General features: G+C 43.5%; 1 protein-coding gene across 1 annotated transcript in view; it reads left to right on the top strand.

The window, feature by feature from the left end:
- Positions 1–15,784, top strand: part of COPE (COPI coat complex subunit epsilon) — a 515,037-nt gene that overhangs the window by 105,666 nt on the left and 393,587 nt on the right. The gene's annotated exons all lie outside the window — the stretch shown is intronic.

Here is a 15,784-nt window from a genome sequence, read left to right as displayed (position 1 = left end):
GGTATGCAAGAACTTGAGAATAAGTAGTCTGAATTTTCTTCATCCAGTCATGAACAAGCTGCCCTTTCCTGGTGGTTTACAATTTTGTATTACTGCCCACCTCTGGGCCTAGCACATGAATATGCACATTATGAAAAAGTAGAGGAGTAAAATAAAAAATGTAGGTCTGAAGAGTTAATAGTGCAAAAAGGACTTAAACTCTATTGACTTAGTCGTGTTGCCAACTACTGCTGTGCTATTTCCATACACACAGAAAAAATGATCTTACTTAAGGACATTTCAGTAGCACCATCCCACTAGTAGGACTATTTCCAGTTTTAAAGCCCAGCTCATTTTTCCCTCAAATTCTGAGGTTGCTTTATTCTTACATTAACAGCATGTGGTGGTCTCGCCTCCCTTCTCTGATGTTCTTCGTGTTTCACTGTTGCAGTCATTACATTTTGGATATCTGCTTGCAGGTAGCCCTCAGTCAGCCTGATTATCCATGTCCTGGGTCCTGCGTCAGTTGCTGTCTCATCGTCCATGATGTCAGGGGTGTAAAATATGCAGCCGACACCATTACATCAGTCTTTTTTGCCGTGCGGTGCCCGAAGCAGATGCAGTTCGCAAGTGCCGGTTGGCCGACTCCTGAAATTTTCGTTTTTGAGTTTCAGATCCGAAGTCTTCGAAAAAGCTAAGTACCCCATTGGAGATCCTTTTCTTGCTCTAAACCAATGTCAGTAAAAATTAACAATTGTATTTCATGTGGAAAGCAAATACCTCATAAAGATTTTCATTCGTACTGCATTCCTTGCTTAGACCCAGACCACGACGCCCCATGCTGTCGGTTTTGTACCTTATTCAGTCCTCAAGCTATTCGTCGTCTGTTCATTTTTGCATTTAACTATTTTGGTACTCTGTTCAATTATCCAGAAATGGTTTCGGTAAGCCATCTGACTACCAACATTCTGAAAAAACGTAAAGAAAAAGACAGACCGCATAGGTCCAAGGCTGCCAACGACACTTCAGTTAAGCTAGTCGCCAGTTCACCGGTACTCTGTGAGGTGCTTTCGCAACCCCTGATACCTGCTACTTCAGATTTACAGGTCTGTGCTGAGACCCATTCCAGAGTCTGGTATGCTGTGAGATGCTTCTTTGACTATGGAACCTGCGGATGTCTCTACCTTGGATGGGTCCGGAGCCACTGTGCAGGCACCGGCTTCTGAGGGTGTGTTCAGATTTCCTGCAAGTACAGCCTTCTAAGAATTGGTCCTTTCCTGCCTCTTCCAGGCCTTATCAGTCCAAACCCAGGACCAACAGACCACCTAGGCTTCAGTCTCAAGGTACTCACAGGCCTAAGCAGTGGGGGCTTCCTTTTCCAAAGCTGGAAGTGGTAAGGCACCCCCCTATAGTAAACTGTCACAATGACTTGACCTTAAACCTTCCAATCCCTGCTCAGCTGACTGTTCCTTTAGGGGGAGAGATCACCCTGCATGCAGAAAACTGGGAACTCATTACCCAAGACAAATGGGTTCTAAATATAGTTTCCCAAGGATACAGATTCCACTTCCACTCCTTACCAACCCCAAGCGGTTGGCCAGACCTACCCCCAAATCAGTGGGCAGAGGCTCAACAGCAGGTTCTCAATCTTCTAAGTATCAGGGCTATTCAACCTGTCCCAGAAGAGGAATGGGGACAAGGGTTTTACTCAAGACTTTTCCTGCTACCCAGAAAAGACAATACCCAGCGTCCAATCCTGGACTTGTCTATCCTAAACACCTTTTTGGTAGTCCAAAAATTAAATGCTAACTCTTCATCAGCTGCTTCCCATGCTAGGCAAAAATGCCTGGCTGGCAACATTGGATTTAAAGGAAGCTTACCTGCACATCCCAATAAGGGAATCTTGCAGAAAATACTTGGTGCGTGTAGCCTGCTCTGAAGCATATCAGTTCTCTACATTACCCTTTGGCTTATCTACTGCGCCCAGGGTTTTCACAAAGTGCCTAGCTCCAGTCGTTGCATTCTCCAGGCAAAGAAATATCCAGATATACCCATACATGGATGATTGTCTAATTCAGACAGAAAGCCAGGACATACTATTGAATCATCTGGCATTTGTAAAGAAACTGCTAACCTCACTGGGGTACACCATAAACGAAAAGAAATCTCACATAGTACCTTGTCAACAAATTCTATTCCTGGGAGCAAGCTTGAATACAGCTTCCCAGATGGCCTACCTCACACCAGACAAACAAGTTTGACAGCCTACTTTAAACTACTGGCCACAAAGACCCAGATATCTGCAAGGAAAATGCTGCAAGCCCTGGGGTTCATGGCCTCTTGCATTCTACTAATTCCATATGCAAGACTGCATATGAGGAAACTACAATGGTATCTAAAAAGCCTATGGTGTCAACATTCTCAGGACCTGGAATCAGTGATTCCCATCATTCCTTGTATAAAGACAGAGTTCCTTTGGTGGGCAGAGGCCTGCCACCACAACAAGGGACTGCCATTCTTTCTACCCCCTGCCAACCAAACCCTAACAGACTCATCAGACTATGCATGGCGGGGGTCACTTGCCAGGGCAGTGCATCCAGGGCAAATGGAACCAGAGTCAAATGCACCTGCATATCAATCAAAAAAAATGGTAGCTGTACAGAATTCTCTGACGGCATTCAAGGACCACATTCTTCCAGGACAATTAATGGTAAAGACGGACAACACCACTGTAATGTGGTACATAAACAAGAAGGGGGGGAAATCACTCATACCCCCCTCTGCAGACTAGCAATGGCTCTGTGAAACACAGCCTTGAGCTACCAAGTGCACCTACAAGCTCAATTCCTGCCAGGAAAGCTAAATACACACTGGCAGACAACCTAAGCAGAAATCTCATGGACCCACATGAGTGGAAACTGGAGCCAAAGCTATTCAACATTCTGAGAATCAAATGGGGGAGCCCAGAGATAGACCTGTTTGCCTCCCCTCAGAACTACCAATTGGATAAATTCTGTACAAGGAATCCCTGCAGACAAGCTTGGAAAGTGGATGTCCTGTCCTTTACCTGGGAAAGCCTCTCGTTTATGCCTTTCCCCCTCTGCCTCTCCTCTCTAAAGTTTTACTAAAGATCAAACAGGACAAACCAAGGGCAATACTCATTGCACCAGACTGGCCACGACAACACTGGTGTACCCCCTCTTGCGCAGTATGTCACTACTGGAACCATGGCACCTGCCTCAGACTCCTTCCCTACTGTCCCAGCAGGAGGGCCAGATTCTGCACCCCAGCTTCAAACCCTGAACCTGGCAGCCTGGCTAATTACCTGAGTTCTCCTATACCTTCCCTCAGCAAACAAGTGCTGGATGTCATCCTGGAGGCAAGCAGGCCTAGTACTAGAAAATCCTATGCTGAAAAGTGGAAAAGATTCTGTTCCTGGAGCCACACTCAGGAGATGGGCACTACAGTGTCTAATTTACCCCATATTCTTCAATACTTAACAGAAATGCTTCACAAGGGCCTTTCTTTCTGTTCCATTAAAATTCATGCCTCAGCCATTTCAGCACATTATAATACTGAGCCACCCCTCTTCTCTCACCCCCTACTGAAACAATTCCTCAGAGGGGCCAAAACTTTAAGACCACCCAGGAGAGCTCCTACTCCTGCCTGGGACCACTTTGTATTGGAAAAGCTCACTCTACCTCCTTTTGTGCCAGCTGCAACTGTGGAGTTGAAATTCCTTTCTTGGAAAACAGACTTCCTCCTAGCCATCACTTCAGCAAGAAGGGTGTCTGAATTACAGGCCCTCATGGCAGTGGAGCCTTTACGCATCTTTCATGCAGACAGGGTGCCCCTCAGGACCAATCCTTCATTTATGCCCAAGGTGGTATCCAGTGCGGCCCTTAATCAGTCCATTCATTTTCCAACCTTCTTTTCTAATCCACAGAACAAAGGGGAACGAATACTGCACTCCTTGGATGTGCACAGACAACTTAAGATTTTACTTGGACAGGACCAAGCCTCTCAGGAAGTCTAAACGGATGCTAGTTGCTTATGCTGCAGGAGCAGAGGGGAAGGCCATTTCAAAGCAAACCATTTCTAAATGGATAGGTAATTGCATTTTTTTCTGCTATAAGCACCATGGAAAACCTACCCCACAGGGGGATAAGACCCCATTCCACCAGGGCTGCATCTACTTCTTCAGCCTTTCTCAGAGGTGTTCCTACCATGGACATCCTAGAAACTGCTACCTGGAGTTCTGTTCATACCTTCACCAAGCATTACCACTTACCAATTTTTTTCTAAATCCACAGCTGGTTTTGCCACTGCAGTCTTGCAGGGTCTAATAGCTGCTCCTAATGCTCAATAACTGCCTCCTCCCTTCCTTAGCTTTGGGAATCTACCCAAATGTAATGACTGCAACAGTGAAACATGAAGAACATTGTACAGTTGTTTACACTTACCATAAATGTGGATGTTCGAGTGTGTTCACTGTTACAGTCCTGGTTACCCTCCCTCCAGCCCCCTGACTTCTACTGGCTATACCTCTATTCTTGTTTACTATACTTAAGCTTTCTGGTGTATTTGCTTTTTGTTGGAGGTGTAACTATATATATTTAATTGCTTCCCATTATGGGGGCACCTGACATCTGGGGCAAGAAAAACTGATGTAATGGCGTCGGCTGCATGCTTTATACCCCTGACTACCTGACGTCATGGAAGATATGAGAGCAACCAACACAGGACCCAAGACTTTGATAATCAGGCTGACTGAGGGCTACCTGCAGGCAGATAACCCAAATGTAATGACTGCAACAGTGAATACACTTGAACATTTACATTTATGGTAAGTGTACACAACTGTACTTTACTTTTCCAGTGTTTAAAAGGAATAGCTCAGTGTTTTTCCTGGGTGTAGTTAATTATTTCCAAGTTTACTTATTCACATTTTTAAGCCTCGCTTCAGCATTAACAGATGCTCACAATATAAATAGATTCTGACATCCCAGTTAGCAAGAGCCTTGTATGTGTATCAAGACCAAAGTTTGGTTTCACATTCTCCTTGCTGCCATTTTAATGGGGCCCTGGTACATGGCATACATAAGGCACTACAAAGTAACGGTTTGTCTGAGAAGTTGTATTGCATGAAACTTAGGCAGAACAAAACATGTAATGAAGTACATAGACCAACAAAGGGAATCATGAGGAAGGTATGTCTACACCTGGGCCCACCACCTCCTTCTCAAAACCTAGGGCTTGGTCTCAGATGTTATGTCCAGCTTCTCTTTCCAGCTGTGGTGTTGTGGCCCTTTTTCCAGCATCCCATGTGTTATGGTTGCATCATAAAACTGCACATCCCTGTACCTTTGAAAAAAGAGAACATTTAAAGCAGTTTCTGCACTCTTCCACATCATTGTACTGTCTGGTTATGCTATCATGAAAGTCTCTACACCGCAAAGAAGATGGCAAATTAATTTCTCTTTCCTCCAGTTATGGGATTTATACTTCTGTGACTTGCATAAAATAACTGTGCCAGTAAAGTACAGCTCTTGCTGGAGCACTCTTAGTGGGGCCTACTAACCTGTTTTTTGAAGACGTTATACTTTGAGATGTTCTTCGTGTTTCACTGTTCCAGTCATTACATTCGGGTAATCTGCTGGCAGATTACCCTCAGTCGGCCTGAATAACAAAGTCTTGGGTCCTGCGTCGGTTGCTGTCTCCTCTTCCTTGACGTCAGGTCGTCAGGGGTATAAAACATGCAGCCGACGCCATTTTCATTAGTTTTTCTTGCCCCAGATGTTGGGTGCCCACAAATGGGGAACATAAAATATATATATATATATATATATATATATATATATATATATATATATATGTATATATATGTATATATATATATATATATAAATATATATATATATATATATATATATATATATATATATATATATATATATGTAGGCACTTTAGAATACATACAATTTGCCTTCAACTAAAAGCAAATAACACCACAAAGGCTTTTCTGAGTATACTGAAGTAAAGAAAAGGTATAGAAAGGGGGCTGGAGGATGGGTAATCCAGACTGCAACAGTGAATACACTTTAACATCTACATTTATGATAAGTGTACACAACTGTACTATGTTCTTCATGTTTTACTGTTGCCGTCACTACATTTGGGTAGAATCCCAAAGCTATGGATGGGAGGATGGAACTAAACCGCATTAGGAGCAGCTATAAGGCCCTGCAGGACTGCAGTGGCAAAGCCTGCCCTGGATTTAGAAAAGAGAGGTAAATGGTAATGCTTTGTGAATGTATGAACTGTACTCCAAGTAGCAGTTTCTAGAATGTCTCTGGTAGGGACCCCTCTGAGAAAAGCTGCTGAAATAGAGGCAGCCCTGGTGGAATGGGATCTGATCCCCTTGGGCATAGGTTTACCATGGTGCAAGTAGCAGAAACTAATGCAATGGCTTATCCGTTTAGAAATAGTCTCCTTTGATATAGCCTTTCCCTCTGGTCGTGAGCCTATTCTGCTGTCTTTCCCAGGCCAGTTTCCTCCATGCAGAGTTCAAAGGGCCCCCCCCTCCCACCAAAAGTTATACCTTCCCTAATTAAAAGCATACGTGGACAGGCTGTGACCTTTAAAAATAAAAATAAAAAAAAAGTTGCGTGTCTGTCTTCTCCAAGTATTGGTTTGGTTTGCAGCTGCACTTTATAAGCACTGCACATGTAGTATTTGTAGGTTTTAAGACCAAGATAATAAACTGTATATTAATAGCCAGGTAGACAAACTAAACTGATTTGGTAATAGTTGATCTGATATTGTTAATCCTCGTTCAGTCCTTACATGTGGGTATCGGTTCTGACCTCGGAACCGAGCCAGCCATCTTCCAAGCTCGCGCCAGCTACAAACTCTTACCCAGAATTCCTCTCTCCCCATTACCTCAGACTTAGTTTGCCGTGTCGCCATTCAGTCATGTCAAGCTACTTCTCTTGAGCTGAGTACAGTATATTTCTTCATACTAAGTTCTAAGACCGCTTTTTTTTCACAAAAAAAGTTTAGATAGTTATCTCTTACCTTATCGCATTTAGCGACTACTTTTTTTCGAATCCTTTTCAACTCATTTCCTCTCTTTTTACCGTGAGGTCATTCTTTTTTTACCATCGTTGGTAAACCCCTTTTCCTTCTTACCTTTGGGTATTTCTTGTAACATTGCTGGTATTTTTCTTTCTTTCCTTAACAAACATGACAGATAAAAAAGGTAGCCTAGGGTTTAAAAGATGTTTAGATTGTGGACATAAATTACCTACTTCAGATGCACATTCCCTGTGTATCTATTGCTTGGGTGTGCCTCATTTAACAGTTGACCCGCCTTGCGGGATTTGTAAGAATTTCTCTAACAGGAAGTTAATTGAGAGAACAAATAAATTAATATTAAAGGGGCTACTTAAATCTCCTTTTTCAGAGGCTATTTCTGGGTCAGAGGCTTCAACCCCTCCAAGATCCCATAAGAAAAAGAGTGATGAACATAAAAAGGCCAAGTCTCTTCCTTAGTCCCCAGCTGGGGACCCTCCGGAACCGAGACCCAAGAAAGCTGAGCTTTCCAGTTCAGATTGGACTTCTTCGGCTCCAGCATTTTCGGTGCCGAGGTGCCATCTGAGACCTTGGCACCGACTAGTGTGCCCCATACTGCATCGGTACCGCGGAGCTCCTCGGTTCAGACTCCCTTACCGGCACAGACTGTCCAGTCGATGCAGACTGTTATAACGTCGATGGATGTTTCGACACCCATTTCCTTTTTGGCTCCGACAACTTACCCAGCATAGACTACCCTCTCGGTACCGACCATTCAGTTTTCGTCACAGATGTTTTTGGCTCAGGCCTTAGCGCCAACAACCACTTCGGTACCGACCTCATCCTCTGTGCAGACTACGCCTTAGTCACGGATTTCCTCAGTGCAGACACCAATAGTTCAGTACATTACAGCTCCGTTGTTCTACATGCAGACCACCTCTGTGGTGGGCACTGTGTTTGCTCCGTTCTTGGATAGACCTGACTCTCCCTCAGCCATGTCCGTGAAATCAGCTAGAAGCCTCTATGAACATGATGTGTTGAGTCTTGTGGATCAGTTGCTTTTGGACAGAGGTATCCCACCTCCCCCAGGACCTATCCTTCCTCGGGAGGTGATCACCCTTTACCAGAGACCCCTACTTATTGTCCTCCTTCATTGCCTTTGAAGCCCCTTGATATAGCACAGTCTTCCCCCACTACGGTTCCTTTGATGGACCTCACTAAGGAGTCGCAGTTGCCTTTGTGGCAGGAGAGTCTCGTCACAGCTCAGGATGTCAGCTGTGGCATACGTACTTTGGTGTTTCACAGCCATCCAGGGACTCTGAGTCGGCAGGCTGAGCCATTTAGGCAAGGGGTGACCCCTGCCCTGGGCCTCCATTCCTCTTCAGGTGGACCAGCCTTCCAGCTTATGGAGAAGGCTCTGGCGTCGATTGGCGATCCTGTGCTATCACTCTTCTTCTCCCTCCTCTGGACCACAATGTACACAAGCCGCTCCTAGCAGACACCGGGTGCAAGGGCCTCAGGACATACTCCCACAGGAGACCCCTTTTGAGCTGTCTTCCCCAGCTTCTCCCTCTGAAGAAGATCATCAAAAGAGCTCGTGCAAGAGGAAGCACTTGGACTCCACAGAGGAGTCCGTTACTGAAGACACAGACTTTGATGATGGGGAAGGGTCCCCTTAATCACCCTCTGAGGTATCCTTTGGTGATGTCCTTGAAATCCTTAAAACGGAGAGGTGACTGGCAGCCCTCTAACCCGACCTCTGAAGAGTCTGTGTTCCTGCAGGCCTTTCTTGCCCAGCCCCCTACCTCCTAGGTTACTCCACCTGCGGACTAACTTGTCCAGCTCGTCGTGCAGTGTGCGTGGAAGGCTCCTGACACCATTGAGGCCAATCCCCAGAGGCCAGATAAAATGTCCCCTCCTGCTAGTGATCCCCATTGGTCCAAATGTCTTTCTATAGATGCTTTGGTGGTGGCAGCCGCAACTAAAAAGGACCTGGCGGAAGAAGAAAGCCAGACTGTTCATCCGCCCAACAAAGAGTCCCGGGCTCTGGACAGAATAGGGAAGCGTAATTTTGCATCAGCGACCTTTGCAGTCAGGTCCCTGAACTATATGGCACATTTTACCAGGCTTCAAAGAGACTTAATTTCTGTGCTGTCTGAAACTTTGGCTGGAGCTGTGTCTGATGAGGTCCGTGACAAAGTGGCCTCTCAGCTAGCCACCATCGAATCGATATCTAACTTCTCCATGCGCCTGATATTTCGCGCATCAGAAGGAGCAGCGGGTTCAGGCATTGTTCTGAGATGACATGCCTTGATGCACTTGTGTAATTTCGCGGAACCCTTCAAGGCTTCCTTTCTAAACGCTCCCATCAAAGCCTCGTCGTTGTTCGGACCCAAGGTTAAAAGCACACTGGCCAGATGTGAACAGGACGGTAAGACCCTTTTTGCTGTGGGTGTCAATTATTCTTCCCCTCAATGGGCTTTCTCCAGAAACCAGAAGAGTGGGAAGATATGGCACAAAAAGTCTCGAGGTTCTTTCCGTGACACACAGGCAGAGTTCTCCCCTCGAGGCAGAGGGGGAAACTCTCAGGGAAAACACCCCTTTCGGGGCAGAGGGGGTCCGCATAACCAGGGTTTCAGGAATTCTTTCCCTGGCCAATCCTACTAGTGCTCCTGAAGAGCGGCCCAACTGCTTTCCTCTGGAAGTGGTTGGAGGTCGTTTCTCTTTGTACCCTTCTGCCTGGCTAACCATTACCACCAATTCTTGGCTCATTTGCGACTACAATCATATTCCCTTCGACCTTTGTCCCACCCCCCTAACAAGCTTGCCCGACGTTCCACCCAGTCAAAGGGAAAAAGTAGCGTTGGAGATTTCAAAGCTGCTAAGAAAAAGAGTCATCCAAATAGTCCCTTCAGACCAGATAGGATCCGGATTCTACTCATGCCAAACTGGTGCCAAAGAAAACCGGGGACTGGAGACCAGTTTTGGATCTCGGTGTATTGAACAAGTTTGTAAAAGTACAGAAATTCCGGTTGGGCACAATACAGTCTATCCTTCTGCTTTTGAAAAAAGATGATTGGATGTGCTCGATAGATCTTCAAGATGCGTACTACCACATAAAAGTGGACAGACCATCAAGAAGATTCCTTCACTTCCGTGCAGGAGCCAGTCATTACCAGTTCAGAGTACTGCCCTTCGGACTCTCTACAGCCCCCAGAGTGTTCACAAAGTGCATGGCAGTCGTCACAGCTCACTTGCGACAACAAGGATTCCAGGTGTTTCCATACCTAGATGACTGGCTCATTTCCGCCCCCACCAGACATCTATTGGAAGAATCCCTGGCATACTCTCTCCTCACTGCACAAAGGCTAGGCATAACCATAAATTGGCAAAAATCCAATCTCACCCCATCTCAGTCCACAGAATTCATAGGGGTCATCTTGAATACAAAGAATTGCAGAGCATCCATTCCAGAGCAACTGATTCCAATCCTTTCAAGGGAGAAATCCACAGCTCATTCTGTTCTCCAGTTGTTGGGTTCCATGGCAGCCTCCATTACAAATGTCCCCCTGGCCAGGTTTCACATGAGGCTTCTACAATGACTACTGCTCACCCAATGGTATCCCTTTCAGTACCCTCTTTCAGCCAAGATTCGGGTAACTCACAGGTGCAAACAAGATCTAAATTGGTGGATGGCGCACAATCTGTCACAATGGTCTTGCCCCTTCTACCCCCAGCAGCCCAAGGCTACAGTGACCACGGACGCCTCCCTGATGGGGGGGGGGACTATTTCAGGGACACAGTCCAAGGTACTTGGTCTGAAGGGGAGGCCCATCTACATATAAATGTTCTAGAGCTGAGGGCAGTGCTTCTAGTGTTGCAAGCATTCCATCTCCTGCTGCCGTCTGGGACTATTGCGATACAATCAGACAACATGGCCGGTGGTCTGGTACATCAGCAAACAAGGTGGAACCAAATCTTAGCCACTCTGTCGAGAGGCCATGAGGATATGGCAATGGGAGATGGCTACCAACTACTTTCTTCTAGCAACACACATTCCCGAGAGTTCCAACGTGATAGCAGACACTCAGCAGGTGTAATCTACAACCTCACGAGTGGTCGCTGAATTCCTTGATAGAGGCGGAGATTTTCAACTGCTGGGGTCTTATTTGCTGCAACCTCTTTGCATCCCCGACCAACTACAAATACAGCAACTATTTCGCCCTGATTCACCCTCCGGGACAGTCACCCAGGGACGCTGTAGTCCACGATTGGCCCTCTGGTCTGCTTTATGCATTTCCACCTCTTCCCCTCATTCCCCAGTTTCTGAAGAAAGCCCGCTGGTTGAAGAGCAAAGTAATCCTCATAGCACCATATTGGCCTCGTCAGATTTGGTTTCCCTTCCTTTGGCCTCGCTTGCTAGATCAACCGTGGATTCTCCATCCAACCCCAGGGTTGATCTCCCATCCACAGAATCTGATTCACTCCAACTTGAACAGCCTGAAGCTCACAGCTTGGCTCCTCCAATTCCTTTGATTGTCAAGCAGAATGATCTTTCTTTGCCAGTACATGACATTCTTATTGCATCTCATAAGTCTTCCACCAGAATTGCATATCTCAGCAAGTGGAAAAGATTTACTTTTTGGCTGAAAGAAAAACAAGTAGATCCTTTTTCAGCACCAGTGTCAATAGTACTGGAATATCTGTCTACCTTATTTCAGTCCGGTCTATCTGCCTCTACCATTAGAGTTCATTTGGCTGCAATATCTAATTTTCATGATGGTGTCCAAGACTCTTCTCTTATGTCACACAAATTATGCAAGACTTTCATAAAAGGAGTGAATTATCTAAGGCCCCCTTTTAGAGAACCTACTCAACCATGGGACCTGTCATTAGTCATACAAGCTTTGACAATGCCACCTTTCGAACCAGCTTCTTGCTACCTCAAATATTTGTCATGGAAAACTTTGTTTTTGGTCGCCATTACTTCTGCCAGACGTATCTCTGAGCTTCAAGCCTTGTGCATCGAGACCATATTTGAATTTTCATAGAGATAGAGTGTCATTGAGAACTAATCCTTCCTTTCTGCCAAAAGTGATCTCTGAAATGCCCATTAATCAAACCATTGAATTGCCAGTTTTCTTCCCCAGTCATTCAAACAGAGGAGAGTATTGCCTACATACCCTAAATATTTACAGGCAAATTTGCTTCTACTTGAACAGGACTAATCAGACCAGTTATTTTTGGCCTATTCTGGCCCTAGATTAGGATGTGCTGTTGCTAAGGTCACATTGGCTAAATGGTTAAAAGACTGCATAACCTTCATTTATAGAAAACTTAATATTCCATTACCTACTACCATAAAGGCTCTTTCTTCAAGGTCGGTGGCAACTTCTGCTGCCTTCCATGCCAGAGCCTCTTTACATGACATTTGTGCAGCTGCAACTTGGGCTACTCCTCATACCTTCAGCAGTCATTACAAATTGGATTTGCCCTCCAGGGGAAGAACATCTTTTGGTTCTATGGTGCTCCGGAATGTCCTTCCATGAAAGCCTCCCAGGAATAAAGGTACTGGGGACTCAGTCCCACATCTAAGGACTGAACGAGGATTAACAATATCATTATCATGTCTTACCATAATGTTCCATCTGTATTGTTGATCCTCATTCAGTCATTACGACCCTCCTGTGGCTTCTAGTGGCTCTCACCATCCGGTTCTGTTAGATCATTTGACCAGAGGTAAGCCTCTACTTTCTTTTGACTTGCAAACTCAATCTGAGGTAACAGGGAGAGGGGAATTCTGGGTAAGAGTTTTTAGCTCGAGAGTTTGTAGCTGGCGAGTTTGTAGCTGGCGCGAGCTTGGAAGATGGCCGGCTCGGTTCCGAGGTCTGAATCTATACCCACATGTAATGACTGAACGAGGATCAAAAATACAGATGGAACGTTATGGTAAGATATAACTTTTTTCTTTTTGTGCTGCATTGAACTATAGTGGAGTGGGAATTAGAATGTGTAAAGTTAGAATTCAACAACTTTTTTGGGGATGCATCCAAAGGAAATCAGTGCAACTCTGTTGCTAAACATTTTGTTGAGTTATTCAAATGATGCATCAAAAAGAAAGTGCAGAATTTTTGTCCAAAGCTGGTGAAAAAGATGTCATTTTACCTAAGGTATTGCTGTAGTCTAGTCTACAAATACTATTTTCTTACTTTGTGTCCTTTGCTTTTTAATTGCTCTTGACCGAAAAACTGAAGCTTTTGTAAGGTGTAATACACTTCATGTGGAAATTATTCTGCTAAGGTGCCATAAGAAAATATTTAATAAAGAATGTGTGAGTACAGCTGTTTTGTGTGTGCAACCCCCCCCCCCCAAACTTATATATAGTAACTCTGAGATTACCATACTTGTGAGAAAAGGGAATATCCTTAGAAATAACTATCTTAGACTTTTTTTTTTCCTGTTAGCTTTTCAGTGTTATGTTTCAAGACTCAGTGTAGTGGGTCCAGACATTTCAAATTACTATTCACCATATTGCCTAACACACACGGGTCACTTGCTACACAAGTTAGTGCTAATGTTTAGGATTGTTCTGTTACAGATGAGATTAGATTTATTAGATAATTATTTATTAGATTATTTGTATTTACTATTTATTGGATTATTATTTGTACACGTTGATAGAACATACCCATGGAATTGAGGCTGTAAGTAGGCAACTAGGGGAAATGCCAAAGCTACTCAGATCTTCATGATGGAGTTTAAAGAGCAGTACTTTGCACAAGAACATTTTCTTTAAACATTGATAACTTGCATGTAGAAAAACCTTCTTTGTGGAAAATAAAGTAAAGAAGTTGGATAAAAAAGGCAAATAATTTGAAACTGTTCTGGAAGATGTAATCACCACTAGACACTAGACGTAAACTTACTGTCTTGGAAACTTCCCCTGCATTGAAATTATTCCCCAATTGTTTTTTAGCCTAATTTATCACTATAGTAGGCATTTTACAGGCAGCCTAGAGTATTTTGATAGAAATATCTGTAACAGTAAATGGAGATTTTGTCTGTTTTTGGCGCAGTTCAAGTTCCTTGTGAGTGCCAATTGTCTTCAGTCTTTTTTTTTTTTCCTTATAATTTTTGGTTTAAGGTGCTCTCCTGTGCACAATGAGCATCAAGCCTCCCCTACAGGGCTTGAGGCCATTCACTGTCTAGTGATGGAACGCGCTACATCCATTAGGACACAATATATCCTGAGGGTTTTGCCATTCAAGCAGATATTGGGGAGTTTGTGACCTCACTGACAACTTACACAGGCTCTCCACATTGCAATGGAGAATCACTATGCCCCTCCCCTAATAGTGAAATCTGCTATGCACTTAATAAGGGCTGCCCTAAGCCAACATCTATGATGCCCACTGCAGCAGTGCCCCTTCCTCTGAGGGACTGTGGCTTTGTGAATCCTGCCTTGCCTTCCCCTCCAGAATGGTTACCACTCCTCTCTGCCAGAGCTGTCAAGCTTCTGAACTGCTAATCAAACTCTCGTTGTCTGGGTAGTAGTCAGGGCTTTATTCTTCCTATCCACCACAATGACACTGGGAAACAGAAGAGAAAGGTGGTCACTCTTTAGCCTTTCCTAATTTTCAAGATCTTGAGGTGTTTTTCAGTTTGCACCTCTGTTACCCCATATCATCATGAAATTTGAACTGTGTATATATGTATATATATATATATATATATATAGATATAGATATAGATATATAGATATATAGATAGATATATATATATATATATATATATATATATATACCTCTGTACCCTTGGCCATCTGTTAACAAAACAGGTATGAATATAAAGAGACAGTTGTAACAGATGGCTAAACAACAAAGAAGTGTGGGTCTTGTAAACAATGTTATGTGATATTAGAAAAAGAAGGATTTAGGTTGAATGATGTGAACAGGACATATGTTAAATTTAGAGCGGGTAATTGCAATAGAAAGAATGTTATTTATATGGCTAAGTGCATGTCATGCCCCGCATTTTATATAGGAAAAACTGAAAGGCATTTTACGAAGCGAATTTATGATCATTTGTACAGAATTAGAGTTAAAGACATGAACACTGCGCTGTTCCGTCATATCAATAAATGTGGAGAAACACATGCATTTAAGTTTGCCATTATTGATCAAGTGAACATTTCACCTCGTGGGGGCAACCACAAAGCGCTTTTAGGGAAAAGAGAGAGTATGTGGCAAATTTTGACAGATGCCACTAGAGAGCCAGGGATTAATGATTATGTCACCATAAAACCTTTTCTGCAATTATTGTAAAGGGATGGTTCTTTACATAAAGGTCAGTTATTTTTAAATTTTTATTCGTGTTAATTTAATTAACTTTACATTTACATCAAATAAGTTTATGTAATAACTTATAAGTATTTATTAAAATAACATAATCTGATTTATTTTAAAGTACAAACATCTCATTTCAAAATACAAACATCTCAAATTAAAATGCTGCTATGAGACATATGAAATGGTATGTAAATATTACTAGATCAGTTGTATTTTTATGTATTTACTTTTTATCATTAATATACCACTGCACATCAAATTAATGTTTTTGTTTAATGCAATTAATCTTGATGAACACATCGTAACATATTTTTAAATAACAATGTTAAGTAAGGAGAGATTTTTCAAATAGACACACTATTACTTTAAATGTGGAATCAATC

The sequence above is a fragment of the Protopterus annectens genome, chromosome 13.part0 (genome assembly GCF_019279795.1).
Source record: "Protopterus annectens isolate FY-2018-M chromosome 13.part0, PAN1.0, whole genome shotgun sequence".
Classification (NCBI taxonomy): Eukaryota; Metazoa; Chordata; order Ceratodontiformes; family Protopteridae; genus Protopterus; species Protopterus annectens.
This window is presented reverse-complemented; position numbering and strand designations above follow the sequence as displayed.